General features: G+C 41.1%; 1 non-coding gene across 1 annotated transcript; it reads left to right on the forward strand.

Moving 5' to 3' along the window:
- The first annotated feature begins 392 nt into the window (after positions 1-392).
- On the forward strand, positions 393-494 carry LOC139180465 (U6 spliceosomal RNA). Its single transcript, XR_011564735.1, has one exon. It is a non-coding gene; the product is annotated as a U6 spliceosomal RNA (small nuclear RNA).
- The last annotated feature ends 21,198 nt before the right edge of the window (positions 495-21,692 follow it).

Raw genomic sequence — 21,692 nt, forward strand, 5'->3', positions numbered from 1 at the left:
TCCAGTATTCTTGCCTGGAGAATTCCATGGGTGAAGGAGCCTGGTAGTGTGCACGGGGTCGCTAAGAGTCGGACACGACTGAGTGACTTCACTTTCACGCATTGGAGAAGGAAATGGCAACCCACTCCAGTGTTCTTGCCTGGAGAATCCCAGGGACGGCGGAGCCTGGTTAGCTGCCGTCTATGGGGTCGCACAGAGTCAGACATGACTGACGCGACTTAGCAGCTGCAGTTGTCTCTCTAAAATGGGTGGCCACAGAATTCACAGTGCAGCATTTCTGAAGAGGTGTGTTGTCGCAAAGGAATTGCATTATGTTTAAATGTAGTTACTCTGGAAGGCGCTTTCGCACACATTGGTCACTTTCAGGTCATCAGCAAACCTCCATGTGCTGTGCTGTTTCGGGTAGCAGGGGATAATTGAAAATGATGTGGAGAAAATTAGCATGGACTCTTCTCAAGGACGACACTCAAACTTGTGAAGCATTCTATATTTTGAGGAGAAGAGGAATAAAGTTCTATGAACGGATGATGGTGGCAGCTGCCCAACAGTGTGAATTATACTTAATGCTACTGAGTTGTATACTTAGTGGTGAAAATGGTAAATTTTGTGTGATATGTATTTTACCACAATAAAAGTATCACGTTAAGCTGATAATATTTTGGATATATTCAATTAAATAAAATGTGTTATTATCATTACAAAAAAAGTCAGGGTGCTGGTTAAAACATAGCTAGAGCAGACATCTATCTTGCAGTCACAGGTTGTACTATAGAAAGGCAGATGCCGACTGCCCAATAACTATAACACTTTGAGTAATGGTTGGCAAGTATCATTGGGCCCATCAGTGCAGACGTGGTAACTCGCTCACCCCTTACAACACTGATGCAGTTAGTAGTCTCTCCACTGGACAGATGAAGAAACAAAGCCTTAAAGAGGTTGACTGGTCCAAGGTCATTTGGCTGATAAGAGACGTTGTTGTTGTTTAGTCACTGAGTCGTATCCAACTCTTTACAATCCTGTGGACTGTAGCCTGCCAGTCTCCTCTGTCCATGGAATTCTCCAGGCAAGAATACTAGAGTGGGTAGCCATTCCCTTCTCCAGGGGATCTTCCTGACCCAGGGATCAAATCCAAATCTCCTGCATTGGCAGGTGGATTCTTTACCACTGAGCTACCAGGGAAGACTGATAAGAGATGGGTCAGGATCAAAGCCAGGCAGATGAGCTCCCAAGCGACCAGACAGGAAAGCAGATGCTGGGGGAGAGGGGGTACCAAGGTAGGGGCAGAACTGGCCAGAAAGCTAACTGACTAATTGCCAGCAAAGTTCCAACACGAGGGAAGGCATGGATCAAGTAAAAGCTGGCCCCAGAGAGAGAAGAATGAAGAGTTAGGGATTCTCAGGCTAGGACTTCAGGCTTCCAAAAGCAAGGGTCAGACGGAACTTAAGCTGGCTTTGTGGCTCTCATTTACTGCCCCCTAATGAAAGACATCCTTCTGGGATCCTACCCGGCCATGTGTGCTCAGCCTGGTGTCTCCCACGGCTTTTGATGTTTTGACATGACACACAGAGAGTCGATGTGCACTAAAATCATCCTATTGGTATATAGGCTGTTGTTTAAGAGGCCAAATGAAATCAGAGCTAAAAAACATCAACTGTCTGCCTAGCACATGTATATAATTGCATAGTCTCACATGAGGCGCAAACAGAGAAAGAGACAAAGAAACATCAATTTAAAGGAGATGTGTTTGACCATCCATGGTGACCAATAGCTTCTTGGGTGTAAACACTCACGTTGCTGCGTTCAAGTCTCCCAAACAGTCAGCAGGCAGAAGGTCTTTCTGTTTCATAATAGTCCTAGGTCTGTCAGGTTGGCTGCCAATCCTAATTTATAAGTTATTTTCTCTGAAGGTTGTACAATTGTCCTCATTCTCGGAAGGCCTGGGCTGGCTCATGGCTGCACATGGGTCAGCCTCTCAGTGACTCAGCATTGCTCCAGTCAGAAGACAGACCCACTCCTCCCTGAATCTGCTGGAGGAAAATGATGCCATGGTTTGAGGGTTTGTCCCTTTTGGTTCCTGCTGAGACCTCGTGACCTAGCGCACTGTGCAAAGCATCCCACCTTCAAGAACCTCCCTCCTGCAACAGCCTGGTTGGGCTTTAAGGGTGTTGTGCTAAGTGAAGTAAGTCAGACAGGAAAAGACAAATACTGCCTGATCTCACGTGTCTGTGAAGTCTAAAAAAGCTGAACTTGGGAGGGACAAATTGGGGGTTTGGGATTGACACGTATGCTCTACTGTATTTAAAACAGATTAGCAACAAGGACCTTCTGTATAGCACAGGGAACTCTGCTCATATTATGTAATGACTTACATGGGAAGAGAATTTGAAAAAGAATGGACACATGCATGTATAACTGAATCACAGTGCTGCACACCTGAGCCTAACACAATATTGTTAATCAACTCTACTCCAATAGAAAATAAAAGATGAAATCAATTTAAGTAGAGAAATAGAGGGATATGGAGATGAAGAGAGAGAAAGGTTTGGATTTGGGTTTCTTTGAAAGAAATGGAGAGATACAGTAAAAGTGTGTGTGTGTGTGTGTGTGCATGTGTGGTAAACGCAATATGTATTCTGGATTGAGTTCTGGAACAGAAAAAGGACATTAGTGGAAAAATTGGTGCAGTCTAAGTAGTTTGTAGTTCAGCAAATAGTACTGCACCAATGTTAATTTCTTGCTTTTGATATATGTTCCATGGTTACATAAGGTATTAAACTTGGGGGAATCTGGGTGAAGGATATAAGGAAGTCTGTGCTCTTCCTAGCTTTCCTGTAAATTTCTTCAAGATAAAATATTTATAATAATAAATTTTAAAAAGTTGAACTCAGAGGAATAGGCAGTAGGATAGGGGTTGCTGAGGTCTGGGGAGTAGAGTGGGGAAATGAAGCAATGCACACCTTCCCTCAAGAGGTGAACAAATTCTAGGGGCTTAATGGGCAGAATGGTGACTAAAATTAGCTTATTACATACTTCAAACCTGTTAAGACAATAGATCTTAAATGTCATCACCACACACACACAATGATAATTATGTGAAGGAATGAAGGTGTTAATACTGTTTTGGTGATCATTTCACAATCAATATGTGTGTAGCTCACCACAGTGTGCATATGAGCTACACACATATGTGGTGCATATGTACCTTAAATGTACATATGCACAGATCAAAAATATCTCAATTAAGCTGGGGGAAAAAAAAAGAACTCAGTCTACTTTAGTAGAGTCGTTGTCTTTGGTAGTTGACTACTATGAAACCAAGAGGAATGGTCAAAGTTCTTGGTGTTTGTTTTTCTTTTTTCCTCACTTCACAATGCTCACACCTGGATTTTGTCTGGTGAACTTGAAAAGTCTCATTTTCCTTCTTGTGTAAAATGTGTCATTGTGTATTGCCTTCCATTAGTAAAAGACACAGAAGATGGCTAGGCTTGGGTAAGCTGGGGCTGTGGACTTACCCACAGCCACACAGGGGACCCCAATGGTGGGATAAAAAAGTCAGGAATAGCTGAACAGTCAGCATTGGTGGAAATCTTACTATGTAATGGATGCTAAGCAGTTTCAGACATGTTGCTCTCAAAGAAAATTCAATGTGGTACACACAACTATTAAGTTAGCAAAAGGTTAATCTTATCACCAATAAGATGCTTTACATGGTAAAAGGGTCCCTTTAAATGATGTCAAGCACCGTGTTAAAAAAATATTTCATTAAAGGATAGTTTGACCTACAATATATGTTAATTTCTGCTGTACAACAAAGTGACTCAGTTATACATATATTTACATTCTTTTTTATATTCTTTTCCATTATGGTTTATTACAGGATATTGAATATGGTTCCTTGTGCTATATAGTAGGGCTTTGTTGTTTATCCATTCTTTATGTAATAGTTTGCATCTGATAATCTCCAATTCCCAATCCATCCTTCCCCAACCTCTCTTCCCTGCTGGCAACCAACATCTGTTCTCTGTCTGTGGGTCATCCCTTTCCTTTCACCCAAGAAATACTGGAACAAGCGATTTCTAATGAAATAAAAGTATCCACAAACTTTAAACCATCACCATAGCCACCAGTTACTTATACAGCCCTCTGATGTGTTGCAACACTGATGTTGAGTGAGAACTCTTTTTCTGGGGGAAAAAAAGCAATTGAAGTTCAAGGATGCTTTATGACTCAGAGCTAGAAAGGAAAGCAGACTTGCTGACTCCAACCTGGGTGTCTTGTCTCCAAGCGCCACGGATTTTACACAGACACAGGGACCAGCAGCACGTCGGTCTCAAGAAGCTCCGACTCTGAAAAGTCCCTTTCTTTTACATACGGTGGTCTATATGCTTCCATGACGTTCTCTGCCTTCATCTCAACATCTCTCCTCCCTCCCCTCTGCCCGTGTCCATGCCTTTGTTCTCTATGTCTGCATTTCCATTGCCGCCTTGCAGATAGGCTCATCAGTACCATCTGTCTTGGTTCCATGTACATGTGTTAATGCACAGTATGTAAAATAGATAGCCAATGGAAATTCGCTGTGTGACTCCAAGGAACTCAAAGCAGGGCTCTGTTACAACCTAGAGGTGTGAGAAAGGGTTGGAGGTGGGAGGGAGATTCAGGAGGGAGTGTACATATGTACACCTATGACTCATTCATGTGGATATATGGCAGAAATGAAACCAGTATTGTAAAGGAATTATCCTTCAATTAAAAATAAATCAAAAATTTTAAAAAGTCACTTCCTTGTCTTGTACTTCAGTTTTCTTTTTCTCAATTCTGGCCAGACCAAGCTACCTTGTTTTCTCCCAAATATGTTCCCCAATTCCTGTGTTTGCAACTTTATTCATCTCCTTCCCTGGCCCCAAAGCCCCTCTTCACTCTTTCCCTTTGGCCTCAAGGCTTCTTCAAGGGAGGTCTTCCTGCCACCCTTTCTTCTCTCTTTCCCCATGCCTAGGGATATCTCACATCCCACCCTTATCACTGCCATCTCTCCCACTCACTCAGAGCCTCAAAAACACCGCTAGAGTCATTAGATGTCTTTCCATTATGATATATTGGAATGGCCAAAAAGTTTGTTTGGATTTTTCCATACGATGTTATGATAAAACTTGAATAAACGTTTTGGCCAACCCTATATATACCACTTACAAGCAGGGATTGTGCCTTCTATCATTAACTAATTATATTTATGTTACTAATTACTTATTTATTAAATAATTTATCACCTCCAACAGACAAAAGATTTGTGGTAGCTCACAAAAATGAATATGGTTGAAGAGGATAAGATTAACAGTTGAAGTGATTAGAGTGAAAGAGGAAACAAGAAAAGCAGAGGAATTTTCTCATCCCTAACACACCCAGTAGGGTCTCACCAACAACACTCATGGAGACTGTTGTTAATAAGAATTCATGGAGGGTAAGTATGGAGAAGGAAATGGTAACCCGACAGAGGAGCCTGGTGGGCTACAATCCATGGGGTCGCAAAGAGTCGGACACGACTGAGTGACTAACACACACACACACAGGATAAGATCTTATAAAGTTATGTTTCATGCCATCTGTAGGTCACTTCATAATTTTTAAAGTACTAAACTGAAGTACAAGACACTTTATAATTTATATATAGTGGGGCTTCCCTGATGGCTCAGATGGTAACAAATCTGACTGCAATGCAGGAGACCTGGATTTGATCCCTGATAGGGATGATACCCTGGAGAAGGGAATGACTTACTCACTCCAGTATTCTTGGCTGGAGAATTCTATGGACAGAGGAGCCTGGAGGGCTATAGTCCATGTAATCTCAGAGTCAGACATGACTGGGCAACTAACACACACACACACATACTCTCTCTCTCTCAAATAGTACATCACTGGAACAAAGGTCCATCTAGTCAAAGCTATGGTTTTTCCAGTAGTCATGTATGGATGTGAGAGTTGGACTATAAAGAAAGCTGAGCACCAGAGAATTGATGCTTTTGAACTGTGGTATTGGAGGAGCCTCTTTAGAGTCCCTTGGACTACTAGGAGACCCAACAAGTCCATCCTAAAGGAAATCAGTCCTGAATATTCATTGGAAGGACTGATGTTGAAGCTGAAACCCCAATACTTTGGCCACCTGATGTGAAGAACTGACTCATTGGAAAAGACCCTGATGCTGGGAAAGATTTAAGGCAGGAGGAGAAGGGGATGACAGAGGATGAGATGGTTGGATGGCATCACTGACTCAAAGGACATGAGTTTGAGTAAACTCTGGGAGTTGGTGATGGACAGGGAAGGCTGGCGAGCTGCAGTCCATGGGGTTGCAAAGAGTCAGACATAACTGAGCAACTGAACTGAACTGAACTGGAGCTAATGTATTCTCAGAAACATATTTTGATCTTTATTTTATAGACAAGAAAATCAAGACTCAGAAATGTAAGCTGACTTGGCTAGGCGCACTGGCTGGCAAGTGGCAAGCTGGCACTTAAAATCCAGTTTTCCTTATGCAGTGCCCCATCTCCTGTAAGAGCAAAGTTTATATGAAAAGAAAGAGACGTGGAAAGTGAGAACATTCTTGGAAACTGAAGTGGGGATACCAACAAGCCAGGGAAAGAAAAAAAAAAGCACCTATGGGTGAGGAACTAAGACAGAGATCTCAAGCCTTTCCAAAATCAAATGTCTGCAAAAAAATGTAATGACCCCTACAGGGGACAGAACAGAGTATCAGAACTATGCTGAGGGCCTGCTGATGGTTCCTGGGGGGTGCTGGAAAGCACAGCAGCTTAGGGCCATCACAGATTTAGTACACTGATGATCAGAAGTCTGTAGCCAGTTGCCACGGTCAGCACTTGCCCTCAATCAGACTGTGATTTGACAGTTCTAGAGCGTTAAAAAGCAATGAAGTCTGTTGACCATCAAATGCCTCACACGTCTGCTCTGAATGATGAAAGTAGGAAGCAGAAAAGGATCTGCACATTGTCCTATTGAAAGAATTATTGGTAGCACCGTGAAAAAGAAAAGTTTCCATTGCCATTTAAAAGGAAATATAAAAATTACTATAAATTTTTAAAAATACATAAAAGGAAATATAATTGCCAATATTTGGGACAGAGTTTTCAAAGTTTGATTGAAACTTTTATCGTTTTCTGGGCATTCTCTCTCCCACAGCCCTATCTGGTGAACCAGGCCAGGCAGGCAGAGCTTCCTGGGGGCTCTCACTCCAGGAATCCTGCAAATACTGTGTATGTAGCTGGTGGTATGATGCACTCAGCACACCAGCCAGCACCAAGCCCACCAGCATCCCCTTGTTCTGTCTGCCAGCAGAGAAACAGACCCCAGTGCCTTCTACAAGACAGCAGCCTGCGTTCTGAAACACAGCTCCTCAAGGAGTCCAGCATCTTGAACAGAACAACCATTTTTTAAAATAATCAAAGTGTATTTGAAATTAGAGCAATAATGGAATTTACAGTAAGTCCCCTACACACGAAACTTCAAGTTGTGAACTTTCAAAAGTGCGGATATGCATTCTATCAAGATGTGATGCGTTCTATCAGGTGTGAATGACGTTGCAGCTTGCCCTCCATCTCCTATTGCTGATGATCCTTCTCTACCATCTTCCGCCTCTTCTCCCTCCTCCAGTCTGTAACTCTTCTTGCCTGTTCACTCAGGGCCAGCCCCTATATGCCAGCTGTTGTACTGTGCTTTTCAAGATACTGTACTGTAAGATTAAAAACATTTCCTTTACTTTTTGTGTTTGCTTTTTATGTATTATTTGAGTGACAAGTATTATAAACCTATTACAGTACAGTAGTATAAAGCTGATTGTGTTAGTTGGATGCCTTGGCTAACTTCATTGGACTTATGAACAAATTGGGCTTATGAACATGCTCTTGGAACAGAACTCGTTCATATGTAGGTCACTTTACTGTATTTGTATTTAGAGTAGTAAAGCAATTAGAATAGTAATTGTGTCTGACTCTTTGCGACTCTGTGGATGGTAGCTTGCCAGGCTCCTCTGTCCATGGGATTCACTAGGCAAGAATACTGGAATGGGTCGCCACGCCATCCTCCAGGGGATCTTCCTGACTCAGGGATCGAACCTGTCTTCTGCACTGGCAGGTGGCTTCTTGACCAGTGAGCCACCTGAGCCCACTGAGCCAGGCACTGCAATGTATACCAAGTAGAGTCTAGTGGCAGAGAAAGCGGTGATTCTTGCCCTTGAGGGGACTAGGGTTCAAGTGATCAGAGACAGTCACTTGCCCCTAGTCTGCTTCTTCTTTCGGATTTGGACCAGGTAATGTCTCAGACCCGTCAACTGCATCTAACTTAGGTTCTGGTTAAGGCCTCAGGCTGCGTCCTTCTTGATCCCCCATGGGAAGGATGCGAAAACCAAAGTCAAACAAGAGAAAAAGCATAGACCCACAGACACTGGAAGCCAGATTGGGTGGTATGAGCTGTAAGTGTCTAGTCATTCTAAGAACCAAAGGATAATGCAGATAGAAATCAGGGGAAGGTGGCTTGAAGAAGGAGGAAAGAGGCAGAGAGACCTGAGCAAAAATTCCATTCCCTTTTCTTATGTAAGTGTGACCCTGGAAACATCAGTTGACCTTTTATGACTCAGTCTCTTCATTAAACACAAAGCAAGGTTTGTTGGCAGCTTTTGAAGACCATGGCAGAGGGTTTCACAAATTTAGAAAGTGTTACAAGACAGGAAATTAAAACCAATCTAGGGATTTGCTCCTTGTGACAACTCTGCACCAGGGAAGCATTTATTTTTAGCCTTTCTAAACCTTCGCAATTTATCTTAGAGCATTCAGGACAAGAGTATGGATTTTCCCTTTGGGATGAAATGAGTTCCAAAGCATGAGTCATCACTTGACCTGTGCGACCTGCTTCATCTGATCGTTCAGTTCAAGTTCCACAGGGCATTTCCTGGCTTCCTGGACAAATTCACAGTTGGGGGAGTGAGAGAAACATTAGGGACCTCTTCCAAGAAGACTGTTGGATAACTGCAACCAGGTGCATCCCGGGGCAACGGTGGCCCTGGGAGGCGCAGCTGCACCCTGAATCAGTTCCACAGTGAGGATGGGAGCTTCCAGATCAGGGGATGAGATGCGGGGAGAAGAGGGTAGAGACAGAAGCAAGCAGAAAGCCCTGGAAGCCAAGCAAGGACACTGAGAAACCGAGAGATGATTTCCCTTCTCTCAGGCCATCAGCAATGGTTACTTTGGGCTCTTCCTGGAGCTTTTGCATCCTAGTCCAACTATGTGCCTGATTTCCGAGGCTCTGATGTTAAAGTAGAATCTGCTGGTCCAGCCTGACCTCACATCCGGTGCCCACTCAGCTGCTCCACTGGAGGAGCCCATGAAACTGGATTTTGTTAATCGATCAGGCCTTTAAACGTAGTCATAAAATGATGGTTCAAATCAGGTTAACAGCGTGCTATGCATGCATGCTAAGTCGCTTCAGTCGTGTCTGACTCTTTGCGGCCCCATGGACTATAGCCCACTAGGCCCTTCTGTCTGTGGGATTCTCCAGGCAAGAATACTGGAGTGGGTTGCCATGCCCTCCTCCAGGGCATCTTACTGACCCAGGGATCAAACCTGTGTCTCTTTCATCTCCTGAATTCCAGGCAGACTCTTTACCACTGAGGCACCTGTAACCCTACACTACTCTTCAAAGTGACTTAGTCCCTATCAGTGTGATATGAATTTTATATTGATTCCAATGACCACATATTTTTGTTCTGAGATTCTCTACACCACAGAGAAAAGCTGAAGTGCTACAACAGGAAAACAAAACAAAAACAATAACACGAAGCACTTCCCCAACACTGCCTTTTTTTTTTTTTTCTTACTATCATGACTGCTTGGTTTGTACTGATTGACAAGTTTATTGTTTTTCTTAATTCCTTTCTGACTTTGGGTAAACTGATGGCCCCTGTGGCTGTGACTTTTAAAAGCTCTGTAATTCCAGTTATCCTTGAGAGATGTGGGTGTATACATGTTAGTCTGTCAGTCGTGTCTGACTCCCTGCGATTCTGCAGCTTGCCAGGCTCCTCTCTCTGTCCATGGAATTCTCCAGGCGAGAGTACTGGAGTGCTTCTCCAGGGGATCTTCCCGACCCAGGGATCAAATCTGGGTTTCCCACATTACAGGCAGATTCTTTACCATCTGAGCCACCAGGAAAGAGTGCTATTTAGATTTTTGAAGTTAACGGCATTTCTTTCTTGAAATTGCTGTATACATGCTTGTATTGTTGTTGCTGAATAAAGTCTTTAGCTAAATAGTTGTCAGGTGCCTTTTTCTAATCTATGTTAGAAATTCCCTGGTATTTTGACCAAATCTTTCCTTCCTGGAGCCACATTCTGTGACCCTTTTCTGAGTCACCCTGTTAGCCTGGCTTTTTCTCTCACCCCCAAACCAAGATACTTCTTGGTCAAACAAATATTTTCCCAAATTCTCAAGGCTTTCCAGCACTACTTCTTACCCAGTCCCACAAATGTGGTTACATTTGTTTTTCCTTTTTAAAGATTGTCATCTTGATTACCATTTTTTATCTTCAGATATTGTGATTTTAAAGCTACAATTTTAAGAGTCTTCTCTCCTTTGCCGAAAGCCACATTTAACTTATCTTTTTACTTAAGTAAAAAACTGAAAATTTTTTTTCCAAATACAACTCAAATATTAAAGAAAATCCAGATTAAAATATCTGTGGCAACAAAAATATGAAAGTAACATTAAAGCGGGCAAGCACCCATTTACAGCCTGTTTATTTATTATGTTAATTTATTTACTTTAATTGGAGCATAATTACTTTGACAATATTGTGTTGGTTTTTGCCATACATCAGCATGAATCAGCCATGGGTGTACATGTGTCCTCCCATCCTGAAGCCCCCTCCCACCTTCCTCCCCACATCATCCCTCTGGGTTGTCCCAGAGCACTGGATTTGAGTGTCCTGCTTCATTCATTGTGGAGAAGGCAATGGCACTCCACTCCAGTACTCTTGCCTGGCAAATCCCATGGACGGAGGAGCCTGGTAGGCTGCAGTCGATGGGGTCTTGAAGAGTCGGACACGGCTGAGTGACTTCACTTTCACTTTTTACTTTCATGCATTGGAGAAGGAAATGGCAACCCACTCCACTGTTCTTGCCTGGAGAATCCCAGGGACGGGGGAGCCTGGTGGGCTGCCGTCTATGGGGTGGCACAGAGTCGGACACGACTGAAGTGACTTAGCAGCAGCAGCAGCAGCTTCATTCATTGAACTTGCCCTGGTCATCTATTCCACATATGGTAATATACATGTTTCAGTGGTATTCTCTCATATCATCCTACCCTTGCCTTCTACCACATAGTCCAAAAGTCTGTTCTTTACATCTGTGTCTCTTTTGCTGCCTTGCATACAGGATCATCATTCAATTCAGTTCAGTTCAGTAGCTCAGTCATGTCCGACTCTTTGAGACCTCATGGACTGCAGCACGTCAGGCTTTCCTGTCCATCACCAACTCCCGGAGTTTACCCAAACTCATGTCCACTGAGTTGCTAATACCATCCAACCATCTCATCCTCTGTCGTCCCCTTCTCCTCCCACCTTCAATCGTTCCCAGCATCAGGATCTTTTCAAATAAGTCTGTGGCAAAGTTTCAGCCACCTGATGGAGTTTCAGCTTCAGCATCCGTCCTTCCAATGAATATTCAGGACTGATTTCCTTTAGGATGGACTGGTTGGATCTCCTTGCAGTCCAAGGGACTCTGAAGAGTCTTCTCCAATACCATAGTTCTAAAGCATCAATTCTTCAGTGCTCAGCTTTCTTTAAAGTCCAACTCTCACATCCATACATGACTACTGGAAAAGCTACAGTCTTGACTAGATGGACCTTTGTTGGCAAAGTAATGTCTCTGCTTTTTAATATGCTATCTAGGTTGGTCATAACTTTTCTTCCAAGGAGCAAGCGTCTTTTAATTTCATGGCTGATGTCACCATTTTCAGTGATTTTGGAGCCCAAAAAATTAAAGTCTGACACTGTTTCCACTGTTTCCCTATTTGCTATGAAGTGATGGGACCAGATGCCTTGATCTTAGTTTTCTGAATGCTGAGTTTTCAGTCAACTTTTTCGCTTTCCTCTTTTATTTTCATCAAGAGGCTCTTTATTTCTTCTTCGCTTTCTGCCATAAAAGTGGTGTCATTTGCATATCTGAGGTTACTGATATTTCACCCGGCAATCTTGACTCCAGCCTGTGCTTCCTCCAGCCCAGCGTTTCTCATGATGTACTCTGCATAGAAGTTAAATAAGCAGGGTGACAATGTACAGCCTTGCCGTGCTCCTTTCCCTATTTGGAACCAGTCTGTTGTTCCATGTCCAGTTCTAACTGTTGCTTCCTGACCTGCATACAGATTTCTCAAAAGGATCGTCATTACCGTCTTTCTAAATTCCATATATATGCATTAATATATTGTATTGATGTTTCTCTTTCTGACTTGCTTCACTCTGTATAATAGGCTCCAGTTTCATCCACCTCATTAGAACTGACTCAAATGTGTTCTTTTTTATAGCTGAGTAATATTCCATTGTGTATCTGTACCACAACTTCCTTATCCATTCATCTGCCGATGGACATCTAGGTTGCTTGCATGTCCTGGCTGATGTAAACAGTGCTGCAGTGAACACTGGTGTACTTGTGTCTCTTTCAATTCTGGTTTACTTGGTATGTATTCCTAGGTTCCACGCTAGGTGGGATTGCTAGGTCATATACAGCCTGTTTATTTTAAGCAAAAAGTCAGTACATGAAGATTTCAGGGTATGGAGAAATCACCCTGGCAGCTGTCCATCATGCCAGGACTTTATTTGTGGTGCATTGTGATGCTTTGTAGAAATAAATATCAACACACACAGGCATGGCAGTCCAGCCCCTCCATCCACTTACTTCCTAAAACTGGTTCTGTGGGTTGTAACCACTGGTTTATCAACCTTAGGGCTCAGGGTTCTTATTCTTGTCTTAAAGTTCTCTCTCTCCCTTTGATTCCTCTTCCTCTTCCATGTTTTAGATGTCGACTTTCTTTCTCTTTTCTTCCATGCAAGCAGTTCAGTTCAACTTTACAGAATGTATCTTCACTCTTTCCCACTGTCTTTTCCTTGAGACCTACATATTGAAAATGTAAAAATGCATCACTGTGTAATATATCCCACTAAGCTGCTCCTGAGACCCTGCCAAAGTGACTTGATATACTGACTGTGACATCTTATTTAATTTCCATGTGTTCGGATCATCCTCAGTAGGTTGTTAAGTGACTTGAGTTTGCAACCCATCCATCTCTATAAACACCTCCCCACCCAAAGTCTAGCCCAGTGCTTTATGCTTAGGTACTCTTACGTTCTTATTGAATGCATAACTATCCCCTTTAGCTACAACAATTCTCTTTAAATCCAGCTGGAAAATTTCCAGTTTCAGACCTATATTCTGTATACTCTTTGCTCCATAGCCTTTGCCAATTTATCTCCTCATAAAATAGTGATAAATCAATGTTTCCTCTGCCAATATTTCTTAGGAAAACAGGACATGTGTAATGACTGGCTGGTCCCTGTGTGGGTGGAGAACACGACAGAGTTGCCTAGCTGTTCTTTTTCAAGACCTAGTTCATCACTCTCTCCGAATATGTCACATATTACTTCACTGTTAAGGCTTATTTTATTTTCTTCATTCGAGAAGTTGGAACCAATTTGGGTAGATCTTTTAGGAGTATGACTATGATTCATTATCAGTAAGTCCACAATTTCATCTAATTGTAATTAAATTTTAATTTTTTATCAAAGTAACCCAGAAGCAGCTCAGCAAGTCAAACAGTACCATAAGGCTTATCATAAAAGAGCAGTCCCCTTACCATGATTGTTTTTTTCCTAGTTCCCACTCCCCAGATGGACTCACTTTATACTCTCTTGGCTGTTTCTTCTGGTTTATATCTCGCTATTTCAAAACAGCATTCTATAAGAAAAAGTTTTCTTTTTATTTTCAAGTTTAGACATTGCCTATTAACCTTCTATTACAAAAATGGGGCTTGAGTCTCTCTCATGTCCCCCAAACACACATACATACACACACACACACACACACACCCCAATACATATATACACGCATACACACACCCATACATACACACACACCCTACTGTCCCTGCACCCAATTATAGTCTTACTTTGTTCAAATCAAGATTGAAGGTTTACATTCAGATGGCTAACATATGATTACATCATTATTATTAGGCAAGTCATTTAGCTTTGTTTAATTTCTTTTCATGTAGTATATTCATTTAGTTTGTTAGTATAGTTTAACTATTACTTCTTGTGTGTGTGTTAGTTGCTCAGTCGTGCCCAACTCTTGGCAACCCCATGGACTATAGCCTGTCAGGCGCCTCTGTCCATGAAATTCTCCAGGCAAGAATACTGGAGTGGGTTGCCAGTTCCTGCTCCAGAGATTACTTCTTAGTTGGTTACCAATTTACTTTTTATTTTATTCAGTTTTTTAGTTATTTAGATTTTAAGATTATTTAGTTTATTATTTAGTGTCATTTTTTAGTACATTGCTTAAATGTTTGAATATTCTTTATATTGACTTATAATGATTGTTTTTGTTACTATTACATTAGTTTTATAAAACATCATGTATTTCTTTGAAATTTTCTTTGAAACTTTCATTATGACTTCACATATGGTCAATTTTTGTGACTATTCCATTTTGATTCAAAAGAGTATCTACTCTGCATCCTTTGGGTATGGATATGTACACATAGTAAGCTGTATACACAGGGTGTGTGTGTGTGTGTGCTCAGTCATGTCTGACTCTCACAATCCCATTGGTTGTACTCTGCCAAGCCCCTCTGTCGTGGAATTTTCCAGGCAAGAATACTGGAGAGGGTTGCCATTTCCTACTTCAAGCGATCTTCCCCACCCAGGGATAGAACCCGCATCTCTTGCATCTTCTGTATTGGCAGGCAAATTCTCTACCAATGTGCCACCTGGGAAGCCCCTATATATGCAGTACTTCAATCTTATTGTGTTATTTACATTCATTTGCTTGTTTATATTTTCAGTGAACATTTATTCCACACCGTATTATTTGCTGGACACACTTCTAGGCATCAGAAATACCGTGTTAAACAAAACAAAATCCCTGCCTTTCATGGACTTTATATTCTAGGGTAGCTAATAATAAATAAACAATAACAACTTATACACACCCACAGAGTAGTGATAAATGCTTTGGAGAAAAATAAAGCAGGAGGGTGATAGAGAATTTAGGGTGTACAAGACAAGAGTTAATCCATAACGGGTGGGTCAGGAAGATCTTTCTGAGAAAGTGATATTTAAACGTATCTTTATATGCTTGTTTATTTGTCTTTGAGCTCTTATTTTGAAGATACATATAATCGTTTTTCTTTTCACTTGTATCTGATGTTCCTTTTTGGCTAGTATGATATTTTTTGTCTTGAATTCTATTTTGTCAGATATTAAAATTTGAACACTGTTTTCTTTCCATCCTTATCTGCATAACTTTCTTGATCTTGCTTTATCACTTGGTTTGAATCCCAGCTCTGACACTTGCTGGTTATTTCAACTTGGATTGATTATTTAACCTCCATGATTTAATGATCCATTAGTGAGGATATTAATAGTATAACAACTCTCTCATAACATCATTATGAGGATTAAATGAGTTAATTCTTGCCATGTGCTTAGGACAGTGCCTGGCACATAGTAAGTGCTGCAGAAGTAAGAAGCTATAGAAAAAAAAAAAACACTGTGTTTCAAACATTTGTTTGCTTTTATTTCAAGTTTGTTTATTGCTAACAACAAATTAGATTTTAGTTTTTAAAATCCAGAGTCAATTTTAGTGGCTGTTTTCTATCATTTACATTCACTCTATGTATTTGAACTATATTAGAACATATTCCTGTCACTGTATTTAACATTTTCCCATCTACTATACCTTTAATATTTTTCCTTTATTTCCTATTTTGTACTAGCTACGCAGCATTTTCTCCCAACTAAAAACATAAGCAATTATTTGCACCTAACTTCTTAAGAAACCATGTCCTTCCCTTTTCCCAGTATCTCTGTTTCTTCTTCATTCCCTTTTATACATATTTTGTATTATTGCTCATGAACGGTTATGTGTATTTTGATTCCCATTATATAGTTTCCATATCACATACCTCGTTTTTGACCTTCCTATATCATCTTCACTTCTCCACGGTCTTTTTATACATCTATGGCTCCCACTACTCTCCGTATATATAGACTGCCGCATATGTATATATAGGCACATATAGACTGCCGCATCCTTATCTCTGGCTCTAATTCCTCTCCTGATCATACACCTCTGCATTCAGCTGACCCAGACCTCCCATCTGCATGCCCTTTGGTCATTTCAAACCCAGTGTACCCTAAACTGAACATCAGCTCTGTGTTTCCCTGCTTCAGGAATGGTATCACCAACCTCACAGTTGCCAGCCTATCACCTTAACGCTCCTCTTTCTTCCCCAGCTTCCAATGTAAAGTGGTGTTCTGTCAAATTTACTTCCTAAATTTGCCTTGAAGGTCTGTGTTGTTTTCTACCATCCTTATCTGGATTCTTGCATGATTTTTCTACGCCCTGTCTGAGCATCTCCTCCACCCTCACCCCAGTACACTTTTCTACCCTATAACCTGTGATCTTCATAAAATGGATATCTGATGATGCCACTACCTACTTAAAACTCTTCAGTGGCATTTAATCACCCTTTGGATTAAATGTTGATGCCTTAACATGGCTCACCAGTCCACAGGTGATCTGATCCCTGCTGACCCTTAGCTTTTCCCGTCCCAAACTCCTTGAGGAATTTCTTCTAGCACCTCAGGTGTTGTCATCAGGTGTTGTCTTACTTTCACACATTTTCACAAGTTATTTTTTCTTCCTGGAACATGCTTTCCTTTCTCTTTGCTCAACTTTCTGAAACAAACAAACATCTGACCTCTGTTCAGATGTTTCCTCTGAGAAGTCTGTCTGCCTCCTTTGCAAGCCAGCATTCTCTCAAGCTCCCCTGCCTGCCCCTACCGCACTGTTTCCTCCTTAATATGGTGTGTTATGAATGTTTGGGTTTTCATCTTTAATTCAATACTCTCAGCAAAGACAGAGGCTGTTCCAAGTAGTGTCTAGGATGAGCCGGATGTAGGGTAAGTCCTTGGTGAAATGTATTGACTCAAGCTGCACATCCATGCTGTACTTCCGGTCCCTTGGATTCTTTTAACTCTATACATTTCTTTCAAATTCCATTGGCTTCTTAGAGACATCCTAAACATCCCCAACTTTATACTTTACTAACTGATATCTCACACTAAAATAATCCTAAATTGTTTACAAGGTAATTTTCATAGACTGTCTCATTTAACTCTCTCCATGTTCCTGGGATATGATTAGGAATAAATTTGGCTCCCCATTCTATAATAAAGCACCTAAGTTATGAAGAATTTAGTGAAATGTACAATAAGACCAGAGTCAGTTCATCTATTTAGGTCTTTTTATTCAATTTGGTACTTTTTAAAAATTGTGGCAAATAAACGTGGCATACAACTTATTATTTTAACTGTTTTTTAAGTGTACAGTTGCCTTACATAAGTTCACATTGTCATGCAACCAATCCCCAAAAGTCTTTTCACTTTACAAAATGGAAACTCCATACCAATTAAATGACTCTTCATTCCCTCTGCCCCCCAGCCTCTTACAACCACTGTTCCACTTTGTATTTTAATGAATTCCACTACTCTGAGTATCTTATGTAAGTTGAATGAGACACTACTTTTCTTCTTGTTATTGACTTCATTTAGCGTAATGTCTTCAAGTTTCATTCAAGTCGTAACGTATGTCAGAACTTCCTTCCCTTTTGCTGTGTATATAGTCAATCATCTGTATCTATTACAATCATAGGTATACATCAAATGTTGTTTATCCATTCATCTGTTGATGGACACTTGCTTGGGTCTATCATTTGGCTAATGTGAATAATGCTGCTGTGAACATGAGTGTGCAAATATCTCTTTGAGTCCCTGTTTTCAATTCTTTGGGGTATATACCCAGAAGTGGAGCTGCTGAATCACATGGTCATCATATTTTTAATTTTTTAAAGAATTACCATACTTTTCCCACAGCAGCTGTACCAGTTCACATTCCCACTGACAGTACACAATAGAGCTAATCTCTCCACATTCTAGCCAACACTGTTCTACTTTTTGATAGTAGCTATCTTAATGGGTGAGAGGTAGTATTCACTGTAGCTTTGATTTTTGTTTCCTTAATGATTAGTAGTATGAAACATCTTGTCATGTGCTTGTTGGTCATTTTCATATCTTCTTTGGTGAACTGTTTATCCAAGTCATTTGCCCACTTTCTAATTGATTGTGTGATTTTTTATTGTAATGAGATTATATATTTGGATATTAATCCTCAACAGATATATGATTTGCAAATATTTTCTCCCATTCCTTAGGTCGTTCTTTAACTCTGATCACAGTGTCCTATGACTCCTGACACTATTTTGAATGGTCTCTTTAGAGGATTATTTACAGAAGTGATACAAAGCATAGGTGGAGTCATGGCAAAAGAACCAGAGCCCAGTTATCGGAACAGACACACAAGGCCAAGGATTGTATCAGGGGGTGGATGCTGAGCCCCAGGGTAGGGGAATGTTGTGGGAAAGGAGACACTTAATGTTTTCCTGCTTAGAGTACTTATTTGTCATAGAGACTGAGATAGGCATAAGCCAATAGGTGGCGGTCAAGTGATCCCAGGGGGGCGTCCCAGGGGGCTCAGTGGTAAAGAATCTGCCTGCCAACGCAGGAGATGAGAGTTCAATTCCTGGGTTGGGAAGATCCATTCCCTTTCCCAATACAACCCATTCCAGTATGCTTGCCTGGAGAATCCCATGGACAGAGGAGCCCGGTGGGCTGCAGTCCATAAGGTCGCAGAGAGAAGACATGACTGAACATCCACACACACACAGCTGATCCCAGGAATAGAAAAAGGAAGGACACCAGAACTGAGACTTATTTAAGCCTCTTTTATTGAGTCATATATAGAAGACTAAAAGTTAGTTTCATTTCTTCTCTAAGAGGTTTGAACCACTATTCAAGTGGTAAGAAGTATCTGGGATAATCCCACCAGGTACTCAAGGAGACACCTAAGAATCATACAGTTTGGGACTTCCCTGGTGCTCCAGTTGTTGAGAATCTGCCTTCCAATGCAGAGGATACAGGTTTGATCCCTGGTCTGAGAACTAAGATCCCATATGCCATGGAGCAACTAAGCCCACACACAACTACTGAGTCTGCTACAAGCCACTATGACAAACTGCAGTTAAATAAATATTTCTTCTTATTATTATTTTTTGAAAGAACCATACAACCAAATGTAGGTCTTGGAAGAACTAGGAACCCAGGTTAAGATTATTATCTGTTCATGAAATTCTTGCCTTTTAGTAAGGAAGATCCGGGACCTCAGGCTAGATATCACCAACCCAGTTGAGGTTAGGATTTATGATTTGTCCACAATAAAATCAGGAATTGCATGTATCAATGTCAGACCAGCAGTAGTGAATTGGTGCCCTTCAGTTAAAGGCTAAAGCTACCTGAATCAAGTTAGAAATAAGATCCAGGTTACCAGTTAACCAGGACCAGCAGACTAAAGGTGTTTTAAAAGAGACTTTAAGGGTGAACCAGTTTGTTGTCTGAAGTCCATAGGTGTCATTTCCCCCCTTTTTGTTCTAAAAGGATCTGTTTCTCAGAGGGACCAGATAGCCATATGTGACGTTATCTATATATCCTTTAGCCATATAAATGAATACAGAATCACCTCTCTTTATTTAGTTTTTCAGGTCCCAGTGCCACCAACAAACAACATTAGTTATCTGCATACTCTTTTTCAACTCGGACACCATGCTGTTCAACAGTCTGTTTCTTATTGAGCTCTTTTAAGAACATCATTAAAACCATAATATTTTTAAAGCATCACTGAGAAAATATCAAAAGGGTTCATAACAGAGACTCACAATTACAAGGAAAACAGAGGAAGTGACTTTTAGAAATGGAAAGTGGTGAGGAAATGACAAACGCAGAACACAGGCACCTGGGGTGAGTCATCGACAGGAGAAATGATTCTCGGGGATGAAGTGAGTCACTGGCGGTAACAGGCAAGATGAAGAAAAGAGATGGATGTTGTTGAAAGATCAGATGCTATTAGTCGACCGAGTAGGCTTTTTAGCTTTACTGTATTTGACTAAATTGTCCGAAGTTAAAGGACTTAAAGGGAAAGCACGGTGGGGATGCTGCCAAGAAAACTTCTGCCACAAGCCATGGATGGTTGGGTGAGTTAAGAGCCCCTTGAATCTGCACAAAAGCAAGGTGTGCAATGACAGCCATGGCAGATACATGTTGTGTGGCATCTAAGGAGTTAACAGAACCACTTTCAAAGATCCTCAGGGATTAGAATGGATATTAACTGCCTCTAAAACTTTTAATGCCCACAGCAAATATCAGCTAGGAGAAAACAGATGCCTAATTATAATGCTTCAGAGGCATGTTCCTTGCCTGTTTCGGTAGGGATGGATCCAGGGATTTAAAATTTAAAACAGCCTCCCTCCCTGTGAATTTATAAGCAAAGAGCTTTTCAAAATGCCTTTTAGAATGGGATTGGTGCATAGGAAGAGGAACATCTGTGAATCGATTGAATTTGTTTTCCATTTTTTCTATATTGGCTGCAAACTTGATATAAATGCTTTCTCTGCCTTCATAAATATCACTGGTAAGATATTTTAGACATGACCAAGGATGATGCGTAAAGACATGCAATTGGAAGAACATCTCCCGGAGTATGCTTCATGGGCTTGGTGGGGAAAACATGATTCTATGAGCAAATAGATTCAGAAAATGATAAAACACTCAGTTAATAAAAAGTTAAATGTATTTCTTAAATAAATGTACTTCTTAAAACTGGGTGTTGTTAGAATACACCTAGCTGACCTCCAACTACAGAGAGCATAACTGACCACGAGCCTGCACTGCTGCCCTTCAAAGCTATCCTCCACATGTGATGAGGCCCGTTGTCCCCAAGGCAGCACCCAGACAGTGACCTTGACCCAGAGAACAGGGTCTGAGGTAGGCTCATTATTGGAAAACACAAGACTCTCCTGACTGACAACGTTGTCTCAGGAATTTCCTCAGACAGGCTTGCTGAGCTGGTAATTCAGACTCAGGCAGTCTAGAAGGTTCCTCAGTCTCTCCTGTACTGGGGGTCAGACTTGCAGGATCTGATGGCTCTTCCAGGCTTTCCCAGCTCCCTCCCACTTTCTCTCCCAGGCATTTCCCCTAATAGAATTCTGCCATATTTAATTCTGTCTTGGTGTCTGCTTCTCAGATAACCCAGACAAACTATTAAAAAGCTTATAATAACTCATAAACCTCTGTGCACACACACAAAAATAGCAGCTAAATCTATGAAGCAAAACCTATTAGAAGAGGATTTATATAAAACAGTAATATTTGTGAGAGATTTTAATCTAACCCTTTAAAAATCAGTCATAAGTGGCAAAAAAAAATTGAAAACATAAAGAAATTTATGAATCCATAGCTCTGCATATAGATAATAAAAA

The sequence above is a fragment of the Bos indicus genome, chromosome 28, assembly GCF_029378745.1.
Source record: "Bos indicus isolate NIAB-ARS_2022 breed Sahiwal x Tharparkar chromosome 28, NIAB-ARS_B.indTharparkar_mat_pri_1.0, whole genome shotgun sequence".
NCBI lineage: Eukaryota > Metazoa > Chordata > Mammalia > Artiodactyla > Bovidae > Bos > Bos indicus.